Source organism: Pistacia vera, unplaced genomic scaffold, assembly GCF_008641045.1.
Source record: "Pistacia vera cultivar Batoury unplaced genomic scaffold, PisVer_v2 Contig507, whole genome shotgun sequence".
NCBI lineage: Eukaryota > Viridiplantae > Streptophyta > Magnoliopsida > Sapindales > Anacardiaceae > Pistacia > Pistacia vera.
Window position 1 is genome coordinate 371,768 of NW_022196343.1, and position 13,569 is coordinate 385,336.

The 13,569-nt window shown below is 39.3% G+C and overlaps 1 pseudogene; it reads left to right on the forward strand.

Annotated features, from left to right (window-relative positions):
- The window catches only part of LOC116105887, a 76,210-nt pseudogene that overhangs the window by 17,264 nt on the left and 45,377 nt on the right, over positions 1 to 13,569 (forward strand).

Here is a 13,569-nt window from a genome sequence, read left to right on the forward strand (position 1 = left end):
ATCTGCGGAGATGGCAGTGATATTAAACCATGGCCCACCCTTCCCCAACTGAATCTTCTGAACATCTTCAGTGCAGTTATCTATAATCAGCAACCCACACTCCGGATGCGTTCGATTGGGGAAGGGGAATCCAACATCACCCAGGAAACCACAATGGAAACTTGGACATCTAGGATTCAACCTCTTTTCCAATTGAGCCAAGAAGTAAAATATGAGAAAGAAGAAAGAACACATGATAAGTTGCACGACCCATCAGCTATTACTATTAACAAATCCTTGTATTGCTTCTATTTGTAGTTCTGTTCTTGCTTCTAACAAAACAAGCCAGTTGACGTAGAAATTGCACGGGAAAGACTTGCGAAAAAACATAAGGAAACAAGTGCAAGTTGGGGCATTCGCTTGAATCACACTCGCACCCCGCAAGAAAAATCCATTTTCATTGGTCGGCCAAAGACTAAGAAGACTGGACCGATTGACTTATTTTATGGCTTAAAGTGGCCTTCTCTGCAGTCTGCTACTTACTTGACGCGTTCAGATAGACGACAGAGAAGTGGAAAAATCTTGGCTCTATGACTCTCGTGAGATCAGAAAATTCACAAAATAATGGCCATAAAATGATTTTCATTACAAAAAAGAATAGGAACTTTACTGAATGAAGTATTTGATGGACCTATGACAAATAGTCCTGCTGTGCAATTAGTCATTTCCACCTCCTTTCTCTGAACATAACATTCTATACAACTCTCAACTAATAATACTGTTAATAAAGTAGTCTTTTGGGTGAATATTTTAATCATATCATTCAATTCCTTATCCTTTGAAACACGTCAGTTGACTTGAACATTGTGTAGGAAATTCTTGCAGAAACAGACTTAAAAGCTGCCCAATGGGCAATCTTTTTACTATTCCGGCAATAGTTAATGCAATACTTCCAACTACTCTCCCGGAGAATAGTACTGGGAAGACACGACTCATTGCCATCAGAAACTGTGACATCTGATTGACGATGATAACTTCATCCAGTTGTCTTCTTCAATTTATCTGACACGTCTAGACAAAGGCTAGCCTGAAAAAAAGGATAAGTCTTCGCTGATTAGGAAAAACAATTCTTTACTAAGAAACATAGTGGACCCAAATTGTTGTGCAGATTGTTAATAACTACAAAGATTTTTATTAAATGGTCAACAAATTTGGAGAAAATTTGTGTGGTTTAATTAAGGCCAAAGTTACTAAAGCAAGAAAAAGACTAAAAGTTGTTTTCTTCTTTGGAGAAATACATAATTTCAATCATTATGGAATTTGTTAACAAGATTGATCTGCTGATCTAGAGCTGATTTATATATGAACTAATATGTAATTTTCTTAGCGTTTTGGGTTGAAGTGTAGGTGAAGGAGCAAAGCAAGCCAATGATCATTTAGTGCCTATGAATAAAGTAGTTACTAAAACGGAGTCAAAAAGCAGAGGTTTTAATCAACAGAGAAATTTCAAAATGTATTAATATATCTGAAGCCACAGTTCTTAGTATGAAGATATGCATGTTGATTAATACATCATTTCAGGAACTACTTAACTTAGTAGGTTAATTGAAGAATCTCTTGGGGCTGATCCCGGTGAAGATAGGTAAGGCTTGGGTGGAATTTGCAAGGAATTGATGCTCTCTTCCAACATCTCCACTACTCTAGTCATTGTTGGCTGGTCTGAAGGATTAGTTTGTATGCACCACAAGCTCACTACAGAACAAAAGAGAAACTTTGCTAAATGGTCCACAAACTTTGGAGAAGCGAAGCTCTTGGCTGGCCTGTGACAAAAGTTCGGAAAACGGGAAAAGAGAAAACAGGTTTGAAATCTATGAGAAAAATATAAACAGATAAGGTAGCGTTTTGGGTTAATTACTTCCTGATAATCGAGGCAAGAAAGGAACAAATTCTACAAAGAAAGTGATGTGCAAATTGGGCCATTGTAATCTCTAGATTTAAGAGGTGGTTTTCATTGTGATAAAGAAAAGTCTTTCCAGGTGAAGTAGGCAATGGGGCAGCAAATGTAAGCACAGGGAAATCTATTGACATTTCAAGAATCTTTATCTGATTTGGAAGAGGTTATCTTTTCTAACTATGTGTTGCGAACCTACTCTATTGTACTAATTCAATCATCCACAAATTCACAACATCAACATATTCTACCATTAAGTATGAACAATCTAAACATTCAGAACTTCAAGTATGTATTTCCTGGTAGAGTCAGATCTACATTCATGTATGGACACTTCCCAACACCAGAATACAATTAACAAAACAACAAGAAAATAAATGGAACTGCTACGCTGGACTTCGAGAGCCAGCTACCTCCCCTTTTACTCAATTCTCTCTTGATGCCTTTTTAACGTCTGCTGCTCCCTTTTATTCACTTCCTTCCCTAACAGAATTCTATTCTCAGCCACTTATCTGTCGCCACCTGTTTATTCTGCCTTTTTCCTTTTTCTTCACACTTTAGCTGCTCCCTTTGTCACAATTGATTCCCTGGTGTTTCTTCCTACGCTTATTATAAACCTTCATTTCACGTGTTGTATCAATACCTTCCCGAAGAAGAGCCACCTTGTCCTCAAGGTGGAAGGAAGGAAATTGGTAATTCAGGCCATCATACTCTTCCCAAGTATTCTCGTGGTGGGGTAACCCTTTCCACTTAATTAAAACTTCCCTTTGTCCATTGATGAGCTTGCGTATTTTTAGCACGTCTTCTGGTTCGACAACTAAAACCAGGTCTTCATTTAAGGAATCGGGAAGAGGCTGAATGTTTGGTGGAGGAAAATTGGCTTTCTTGAGTTGGGACACATGAAATACATTGTGGATACGAGCACTAGCTGGAAGTTCTAACTTGTAGGCGGCTGATCCGATTTTCTCAAGGATTCGTAATGGCCCATAAAACGGGGACTTAGTTTTTCATTGCAGCGGGCAGCGAGTGATTTCAGACGGTGGCTGCAGCTTAAGGTATGCAGATTCGTCCACTTCAAACTGAACATCCCATCTCTTCGCATCGGTCGAATTTTTCATGCGGTTTTGAGCCTTATGCAAATTCTCCTTAAGCTCCAGGATAATACTGTTGCTATTCTGAATCTGCTAATTGACTTCATCTACCGGGGAGCTGTGGTCTGTGTATTTCAACAATGTTGGGGGGTCACGTCCGTACAAGGCCTTGAAAGGACTCATACCCGTGGAGCTGCTGTAAGTAGTGTTAAACCAGAATTCAGCCCACGGAATCCAGTGAGGCCACTACCGAGGTTGATTTCCTACAAAACAGCGAAGTTAAGTTTCCAAACATCTGTTAACAACCTTCGTTTGCCTGTCTGTCTGCGGGTGATAGGCTGAGCTCATATGAAGCTTAGTTCCAGCCTGCTTAAATAGTTCTCCCCAAAAATGGCTCATGAACACTCGATCGCGATCCGAAACAATCGTCCTTGGAAAGCCATGGAGTCGTACCACATCTTTGATGAATGCGGTTGCTACTTCTTTGGCTGTATAAGGGTGTTTGAGTGTGAGGAAATGGCTATATTTAGTGAGTCTGTCAACGACTACCAGGATAGTATCTACATTGTGTGCTTTCGGAAGCCCCACTATAAAATCCATAGAGATATCTTCCCAAACCTGGATTGGAATAGGAAGAGGCTGCAGAAGACCAGCAAGCCGCAATGCTTCATATTTGTTTTGTTGACACACACTACAAGAGTTCACATAATTTTGGATATCTCGCTTCATTCCATCCCAATAAAACACATTCATCAGGCGCTTGTATGTTCTGTAGAATCCAGAGTGGCCTCCAATCGGGGATGAGTGAAATTCATGCAAAACTTTTTGAATATGAGGGTCTTGTTTCGGAACAACCAACCTGTTTTGGTACATAAGGTGTCGGCCCCTGAGTTTGAAATGAGGGCGGCCGTGAGGGTTAACCATGAGTTGTTGGGTGAGCTGCCGCAACTTACCATCTTGTTGGATGGCCTCTTCCAGTTCTTCGAATCCGCCGAAACAGCCCATTGAAATGGTGTTATTCTCCACATTCTCGGGCCGCCGGGACAATGCATCCGCAACCTTGTTCTCTGGCCCTGGACGGTATTGTATTTCAAATTGCAACCCCAGTAATTTTGAAACCCATTTCTGCTGTTCTTCATTCAGCAACCTTTGTTCAGTCAGGAAATGTAGGCTTTTCTGGTCCGTTCTAATGACAAAACGTCGGCCAAGCAAATAATGTCTCCATTTCTGTACTGCCATCACGATAGCCATCATTTCTCTTTCATAAACCGACTTGAGTTTCGAATTTGCTGATAGCCCTTTACTGAGAAAAGCAAGCGGCCTTCCTTCCTGCATTAAAACAGTTCCCAAACCACAACCTGACACATCAGTTTCAATGAGAAATTGTTTAGAGAAATCAGGCATTACCAATACTGGTACACTGGTCAAGGCAGATTTTAATGCCTCGAAAGCTTCCTGAGGTTTCTCACCCCACATGAATGAATCCTTTCTCAATAAATTAGTCAAGGGAAGAGCTATCTTACCATACCTTTTCACAAAGCGTCTGTAATACCCTGTCAAGCCGAGGAACCCCCTGAGTGTTTTCGCATCCTTCGGTTGGGGCTAGTTGACAATACTTTCAATCTTTGAGGGATCCACAGCCAACCCGTGTGCCGAAATGAAATGGCCCAAATATTCTAATTGAGGTTGTCCAAAGAAACACTTCTTTCGGTTAGCCACTAATTGATGTTTTAGCAGTGTCTGAAACGTGAGACTGAGATGCCGCATGTGGTCGTCCATTGTTTTGCTGTACACCAGAATATCATCGAAGAATACCAGTATAAACTTCCAAAGGTATGGCCGAAAAACCTCGTTCATCAAGGCTTGGAATGTGGATGGTGCATTGGTCAACCCGAATGGCATAACGAGGACTTCGTAGTGCCCTTCGTGAGTTCGGAAAGCTGTCTTGTGTGTATCCTCTGGTCACACTCTAATTTGGTGGTACCCGGACTTCAAATCCAGTTTGGAGAATACCTTGGCCCCTCCAAGTTCATCGAATAACTCGTCAATGGCGGGAATGGGAAACCTATCTGGGATTGTTACTTTGTTGAGTGTCCTGTAATCAACGCAGAACGCCACCCACCATCTTTTTTCTTAACCAGCAGGACCGGACTAGAGAAGCGACTGATACTCAGCTTAATAATCCCCGAAGCTAACATCTCACTAATGATTTTCTCAATCTCATTTTTCTGGTAATAGGGATATATGTAAGGTCGAAGGTTTGGGGTTTGGGCATCAGGATTTAATCGAATGGCATGATCCTGAGGTCTACTCGGTGGTAATCTCGGCAAAGGCACAAAGACAGACTGAAATTTTGCTAACACTGACAACAGGTCACTACTGACACTAGCTTCTTCATCCAATTGTTTTTGTAGTTGCCCGAATTCGACCAGATAGCCATTTCCTTCACTCTTCAATGTTCGGATCATTGCTTTCAGGGAAACCACAGTTTTACTCAACGCCGGATCACCTAAAAGAGTAACCATTTCGTTACCCAGCTAAAATTTCATTACCTGCTTTCTCTAATCCATTGTAGTTTCACCCAACGTCTCTAACCAAGCCATACCAAGGACAACATCTGCACTACTCATGTCAAAAGGAAAAAAATCTTGAATTAGCCGTACCTCCTGAACTTATAAACATACTGCCTTACATTCGCCCTCACTCCTTACCTTATATCCATCTCCAACACGCACTCCAAACGGCTGTGTTTGTGTCACCACAATGCCCAACTTTTCTACAATCTCCTTACTAATGAAGTTGTGGGAAGCCCCACTGTCAATCAAGATAATCACCTCCTGACCCATTATACTCCCCTTCAGCTTCATCGTTTTTGGTCCATTAATTCCAACAACCGAACTCAAAGAAAGTTCAACATTACCTTGGCCTTGCTCTTCCATCGTTGCTTCACTGATTTCCACGTCACCTGGATCCAGATCTTCTTCTTCCTCGTCAACTAAAATTACTTGAAATTGCTTCTCACCACACTTATGACCAAAGGAATACTTCCCATCACACTTGAAGCACAAGCCTTTTTCCCTTTTTCGTTGTATTTCTACTTCTATCATCTTTCGAAAAGGGAAATCACGTTGTTGTGGATGACCTCTGTCGAAGGGTCTGAAAGTTGTAGACGCGTGTTCGCGGGGAGAAGAATGAATCGATGAACCCATGGTGTTACTCTCTATGTTTCGTTGTCCCACGTTGGAGACTGAATTTGAAAATGCATTTGATTTTAGGGATTCATTTGCGTTTGGGTATTTGCGTGAATCGGGTCGGGTTGTAAATGGGTTAAAAATTGGGTTAAAATTTCTGGATCCAAAGTTATTTAGTCCAACATGCATACCAGGCCCATTCCACCTATTGGTTCTTGCTGGGCCACTCTTTGCCTCTTTTAAAGCCCAGTTGCGTTCCTCCACTCTATGGGCTCTCTCTATGATTTGAAGAAGTGTATTGGGCTGGATCAACCTTAATTCGGCCTGAATCTCTGCCCTCAGTCCATTCAAAAACGCAGCACTCAATATTTCTTCCTTCTCTTCCACCAACAGAGCAGCTACCGCCTCAAACCTGCGTCTAAATTCTGCAACTGTACTGGTTTGTTTCATGGCCATGAGCGTCTCGTAAGGGTTACTTTCTTGGGATCCACTGAATCTCTGAATTAAGGCGAGTTTGAATGATGGCCACGAGTTAACTGGTGCTCTGACCTCCATCCACTGATACCAGTTAATGGCTTCCCCTTCCATCCATACTGCTGCAGCTGTGAGTTTCCCTTCATCTGAAATTCCATTTAGACTGAAGTACCTCTCAATTCTAAAAATCCACCCATACGGATTTTCCCCCATAAAAATGGGTAACTCTGATTTACGTCCTCCTACCTCACTCTGATTTTGTCCTAAACTTCCAGATCCACTGATCCCATTTTGGTTCTCCCCACCCTGGTTTCTCACGTTCCTGGATGATGATGGTTCACCGTGCCCAGCTTCCTCTTCATCTTTTCTTCTCATCCAACTTTGTATTTCCACCATACATTCACGAATCGTTCCCATGTCAACCCCTAATTTCGTCACTTCTCTTTCCACATTTTCTAGTCTTGATTCCATTTTCATTGCTACTATTACCCACACGTGTGCTCTGATACCAAATTGTTGCTAACCTACTCTATTGTACTAATTCAATCATCCACAAATTCACAGCATCAACATATTCCACCATTAAGTATGAACAATCTAAACATTCAGAACTTCAAGTATGTATTTCCTGGTAGAGTCAGATCTACATTCATGTATGGACACTTCCCAACACCAGAATACAATTAACAAAACAACAAGAAAATAAATGGAACTGCTACGCTGGACTTCGAGGGCCAGCTACCTCCCCTTTTACTCAATTCTCTCTTGATGCCTTTTTAACGTCTGCTGCTCCCTTTTATTCACTTCCTTCCCTAACAGAATTCTATTCTCAGCCACTTATCTGTCACCACCTGTTTATTCTACTTTTTTCCTTTTTCTTCACACTTTAGCTGCTCCCTTTGTCACAATTGATTCCCTGGTGCTTCTTCCCACGCTTCTTATTATAAACCTTCATTTCACGTGTTGTATCAGTCTCATAAAGCAGAGGATTTAAATTCAAGTTATCATTGTGACAAGACTATTAATTGAGGACAAACTTGTTTCTTTGAAAAGTCTTTGCAATTAAAGTAGGTAGCGGGGCAGAGAAAAAATGTATGCACAAGGAAATCTGATGAGAGACATAGGATTTATTACCTCAGAGTTGAACTTCAAGGCTTAAAAAATAATTCATACAGAACAGACAAACATGTTTTTGCAACAACAAGCAATACAATCACACCACAGAATCCTGTTGAACACGGTGGTTTTACCGATCAACAATACAGAAACTGGTAAGGTTCAATCTCAAGTTATCTGTTAACTTAGAATCGCTTATTGTTCTGCTTTTATGAGTAGCTACTTGCTCTACAGGAGTTCTATAAACAGGTGGAAACATGCATGCCATACTAAGCTTGTGCAGGACCATGCTAATCTTTTATATATCCTTCTAATTCTATCAAGTACCTTAGAAATTCAAAAGGATTACTTTGCACGACCATGCTAATCTTTTATGTATCCTTCTAATTCTATCAAGTAACTTACAAATTCAAAAGGATTACTTTGCACCTAGACCTAGAATTAGTTTTCAAAGAATTGTGAGTTAGCTGGACTCAGATCATAGGACTCTATTCGATTGATAGTATCCAACTGTGTCTAGTCCATTTCAGTATAAATTCATGCTTCAACAAATTCACATCCTCCAATTCAACAGGTGCAGCAACTAAATATTTACAGGCAATTTTACTCCAATTCACATCCTCATCCTTAGATTTTGTGTCAGTGACAGAAAACAAGTCATTAAATTTAAGAAAGAAGATGATATCAGCATGATGGTTTCCTTCCTTCATCTGAACTCTCTTGAACTCTTATAAGTCTAATGACACATGCAGAATAAGAAATATGAAATATGAAATATGTGTGATTAACATTTGTTTTCTGTTTTTATCCTTTCTGTTAACCGTCAATCGCAATCTTGTTTCTTGTTTGATATAGATGATAGATCGAAGTAGGGCAAACTAAGCTATTTTCTCGAAACCCAGAAAGGAATCAGTCAAATTCACTAGACTTAAACTAAACTAAACGCAGTTCACATTAATCCATGAAAAATGCTAGTAAACTTAGAACAAGAAACCAATAAGTAAAACATGGAAAGTGAGACAAGTAGTACCCAAGAACGAGTCCCAGTGCTTCACTATAATACCTGTCACTAAACAATTAACTTTCGTTCGCTATCAGTTTGGCATTGCCCTCCCGCCTTATAACAATCACGACATTGTTTTGTCACATTTACTTCCAGGGTGAAATCATAAGCTGACGAATTGAAAAATTCAACACTCTGTTGTGTCTTATTCATATGGAAGGGAATAAGTGAACATGATTGAAATATAGAACTTGACAATTCATCAGTTGCGAAAAAGTATAAAAACAAGTATTTTGGAGTCATTGTAGACCGAACCGGACTCTGTGGGCATCTGAATAAGGTTTGGTTGTAGGGATTTTCAAAAGAGAGAAAATGAGTGATGGGAAGACTCAACTTTGTTAAGGATCTGCACTTATCACTGTCCAAGTGATTTGGATATTCTTGCTCACGAAACCTGACGAGATGCTTGAAACATAAAACTGTGGCCCATGACTCCCCAGTTGAATCTTCTGAAACGTTTTGTCACAGTCATCCACTATGCATAAGCCACACTCTGGATGCGTTCGATTGGAGAAGGGGAAGCAGATCTCGCCAAGTAAACCACAAGTGAAAGGCAGACATTTTGGATTGATGCTCTTTTCTTCTTGAGCCAAGCCAAGAAGTAAAAGATGAAAGACAACAAACAACACAACACAACACAAACGAGCCATTCTACCAAACTTCTCTATCTCCTAACGTTTCTTCGTAATTCGTCTCAATATAGAAGCAGAGTTGCTTCTCTTTCAAAAGTAAAACACGCCAGTTGACTTAGAAATTGTAGGGGGAAGACTTAAAAAACTCTTTTTACTTCGGTTATTCATCCACTAATAATCAAACCCACATTTCATAAAAAGTAACTAGCAAAGGAATCCCTTTTTGTATTGTTAGCGGCCGAACGACAAGCACCCACTCATAGTTTGTCGTCAAGTCCAAAAAGTTTGGAAATGACAAACACCCACTTACCTACTTTTCTTTGATGTTTATTTCTTCTTCAAAGCCGCCGCCACCGGCATTCTTGCCGGTTTTCTTTTCCTTTTCCTTCACCTCGCATCACCATCCTCATCCATCCTCAGCCGGATTTGACCCATTTTTGGCTGGAATTTCCTCTTTCCCTTGACCTGGCTTCACCCTAGCGGCCTCCGGATCAAGCCAGAACGAGCCGGATTCGGACGCCGATGGATGCCGCCCTCACTCCCATCTGAATCCCCATCCCTCCTATTCAAAACCCATCCCTCCACTAGCCCTCCCAACTCCCCGTTTGCCGCCTGTGACCTGCATCTGCCGCCGCGAGATAGTCGCGTTTTGCGGCCTTTTCTTTCGTGTTTTGTTGGTTTTTTGGTGTTTGATCAGTGGGTTGCTGTTTAGAAGTGTTTGTGTTGCTGTTGTGGTGTTTTTTTCTGGTCGCCGGCAGCTTCCCCATCACTCCAACCTTGCTGCTTCATCGTCGCCCACCACCTGTTCAACCTTTTGCCGCCTCTAGCTCCCAGTCTGCCTAGCAACCAACTGTTGGAGTCTGTTAAAATGGGAATTTCATTTAGTAAATATAGAGTGAAGAGTGAGCACTTCATATGATTTTACAAGCTTTGCCTTAGCGCTCTTCATTTATTGTGTTAATGCACTATTGCTATCTGCCTTCCTTTTAATTTTTCTCCTATGTGTTTCTTTGCATTTTGTGATTGTCATAAGGTTACGAGGAAAACTTAGATTGTGTTTGTCTTTTGTTTAAAATTTAAATAGATATGAATTTGCCTAAAATTTGAAAACTTTTTTAACTTTTGGGGAATGGGGATTGTAGTTGAAAAAGGAGGAAAGGGTAGAAGGATTAGGTTAGGGATAAGTTTTTTTCAGCTGATTAAGAAATTACCAGACTATCCTTCAGCAGACGGAATTCATTAACAGAACCAGACAAAAAATTGGTGTTGTCATTTCCAAACTTTTTTAGTACCAAATTAGTTTTACGGCAAACTATGGATGGCTGCGTGTTGTTTGTTCTAGCTCAAAAAGCTAGAGTACAATGTAGTAGATAAACTTAATATCAACCTAAACATGAAACATGGGATCCGAATGTTATTTAATAGAATGTCTTGTATGTATGATCAGTGTGGGACTTATTTAGAACTTTGGTCCCAAGTGTCAACGGGATGCTTTTCACATACTTATGTTTCTTGCCTTTCTTCTTGTTACTCAATAAAAATGATGTGTTCTGTATTTTCTTTCTTTACTTTTAGGGATGGCAACGAGGCGGGGTCAAGGCATGGAAGCCTTCCCATCCTCACTTCATTTCCCCGCAACAAAATTAACATTTATCGCAATTTTTAGTACATTCTGATTTAGTGTTTATGTTTTCTGAAAGAATGACCATTAACAAGGGCAGAGCTATATGCTGGCCTGGCGAGGCCCAGGCTCCACAAAAAAAATATTTAAATTTTGTATTAAGATATACTTTTTCACATCTAAATATTCATCTTACCTTTGGGCCCCCTTATTTGTTGAAGCTGACTTTTAACTCCCTTTAATATAACTTTCTAAATTTATTTTTATACTCTAATCCCTTCGCTTGTTGAAAATTAATTGGGCCGACCAAAAAAATTTCTGACTCCTCCCGTGACCATCAACATATTGTAGCAATACAGTTTAGCACAGCACATTCACTCTCTTTACTTTGCGAATTTTGTGTACAATCCTTGGCTGAAATTACGGCCAACATGTATCCAAGATAAAGATTATATGTTGGCTGAAAATTCAGCTTTTGTTTAACAGATAATCTGAAAATTAGCAGAAAAAACAGAGGAACAAAATAGAGCAACGTAATTTCTTAGCTAAAGATTTGATTCTCCATGCATCATCAAACAAGGTTATAGTCTCATAGACTAGCTTTTATTCTTCTGTTCAAAACCAAAATTTAAACAATTACATGAACATTAAGATTAAATTGGACTTATAGTGGGTACTAAGTAGCAGTAAAAAAATTGTGTCACCATTGATATCAACACAAAATGGAAGACAGAAAGCGGGGAGACTTATAATTGTGAAAGTTTCTAGGTTTATTTGATAAAATATTTTAGAATAATTATATGTAAGGCTATTATTGAACAATTAACTAACGTTCTAATTCAGATGATTCCATTATTCTTGGAATTCTAGGAGGAGAAGCCAAACAGAGATAAAAGAAGAACCTGGAAGAGCAAATTACTGAAGGCACAATTGTTCCAAGGTTTCGGCAGAAAGGTATTGTTTTCTTGAAGCTGGAACATGTTACCCTCAGATATGCTTCCACAAATACGGAAAAATTTGTGTCGTCTGTATCTGTAGACAGAGGTTAAAAAAATTGGATAAGTCTACGGTCAGATAAGATTGTTTAGTCGTAATCTCTTACGGAACACCTAGAAAATTAAATATTAGATAATCCAATTTGGTTTGATATGCGTTCCCTCCCTTAATTCATGTAACTTGTTGGAATTTCTTACGAAATCTAAAACAATTTTGATACTTTTAGTGAGAAATATACATTTTAATTAATACATTATAGGATTGGCACTGTAGTAGTGTTGAAGAATCTGCTGGCCGTGATGTTGGAGAAGATAGGAAGGGCTTTGGTGGGATTTCCAAAGAACCGAGACTCCCTTCCAACATGCCCACCACTCTACTCACTGTGTCTAAGGAATTACTTTGGATGCATTACAAGCTCACTATTATCATCTTTCTCTCAAATTCTTTATCCTCTTCATTTGCAATGCCTTGGAGCTCAAATTCTTTATCTACTTTAAGACGCTGGTAAATCTAATGTGGTAAATATATTTCATTGGTATAATCAACTTCAACATTGATATTTTTTCTCCCCCCAACCATTTCCGAAACCGTTATCCATAGCTATAAATATCTAACTTGTGAGAGACTGGTGCAAAGCTTCTAGTTAAGTTAACAAAGCACACAGGAATGAAAGTGCAATTTATAATCTGAAACTCTGTAGAAAAATAGAGGACCGAAACAGAGAACCAAACACAGTAAAGCCTTTGTAGTTTCTTAGCTAAAGATTAATTAACACCAAGGGTTCAACTTTAATAAGGTTATTGAGTAGCTTTTATACGTCATCTCACTATCAATTTATACATGATATATGAACTATGAGATTATATTATAAAACGAGATAGAGAGGGATAGAATGGAGAAGAAGAAGATTATAATTTCGTAACGATAAGCAGAAAATATCAATAAGAATTTGATTAAGGAGATACACTACCGAGTCATAGGACCAGATTCAGTCCTAATTTTCCATGTTGTCCATCTCGACCTGCAACAGAAGATATAAAGAAAGATGTATACGTTACTATTAAAACTTATAGGTGTGCCCTATAGAGCTGTTACTTTTCTTGGCTAGATGAGATATGAAATTGCAAATATGTTCTGTTTCTTATTCTGAATTTTACCGGAGATTAAACCAAATTTTCTATGAATTTTCACAAGCATAATGTGTGAATTTCCTCCCATAATGTTAAAAAACAAAGGAGTAAAAAATAAAATAAAGAACAACACAATATCGGAAGAACATCAACCACACAAAGACACAATATTTACGTGGTTTGACATAACTTGTATACATTCACGTATGAGAGAGATTTTCAGTGATTTTCATAACACAATACATGAATGCATCACACCATTAACCTAGTACTTAGGCGGGAATTCCACCCTATGGTGTTTTATCAGTACAACACCATCAACCCT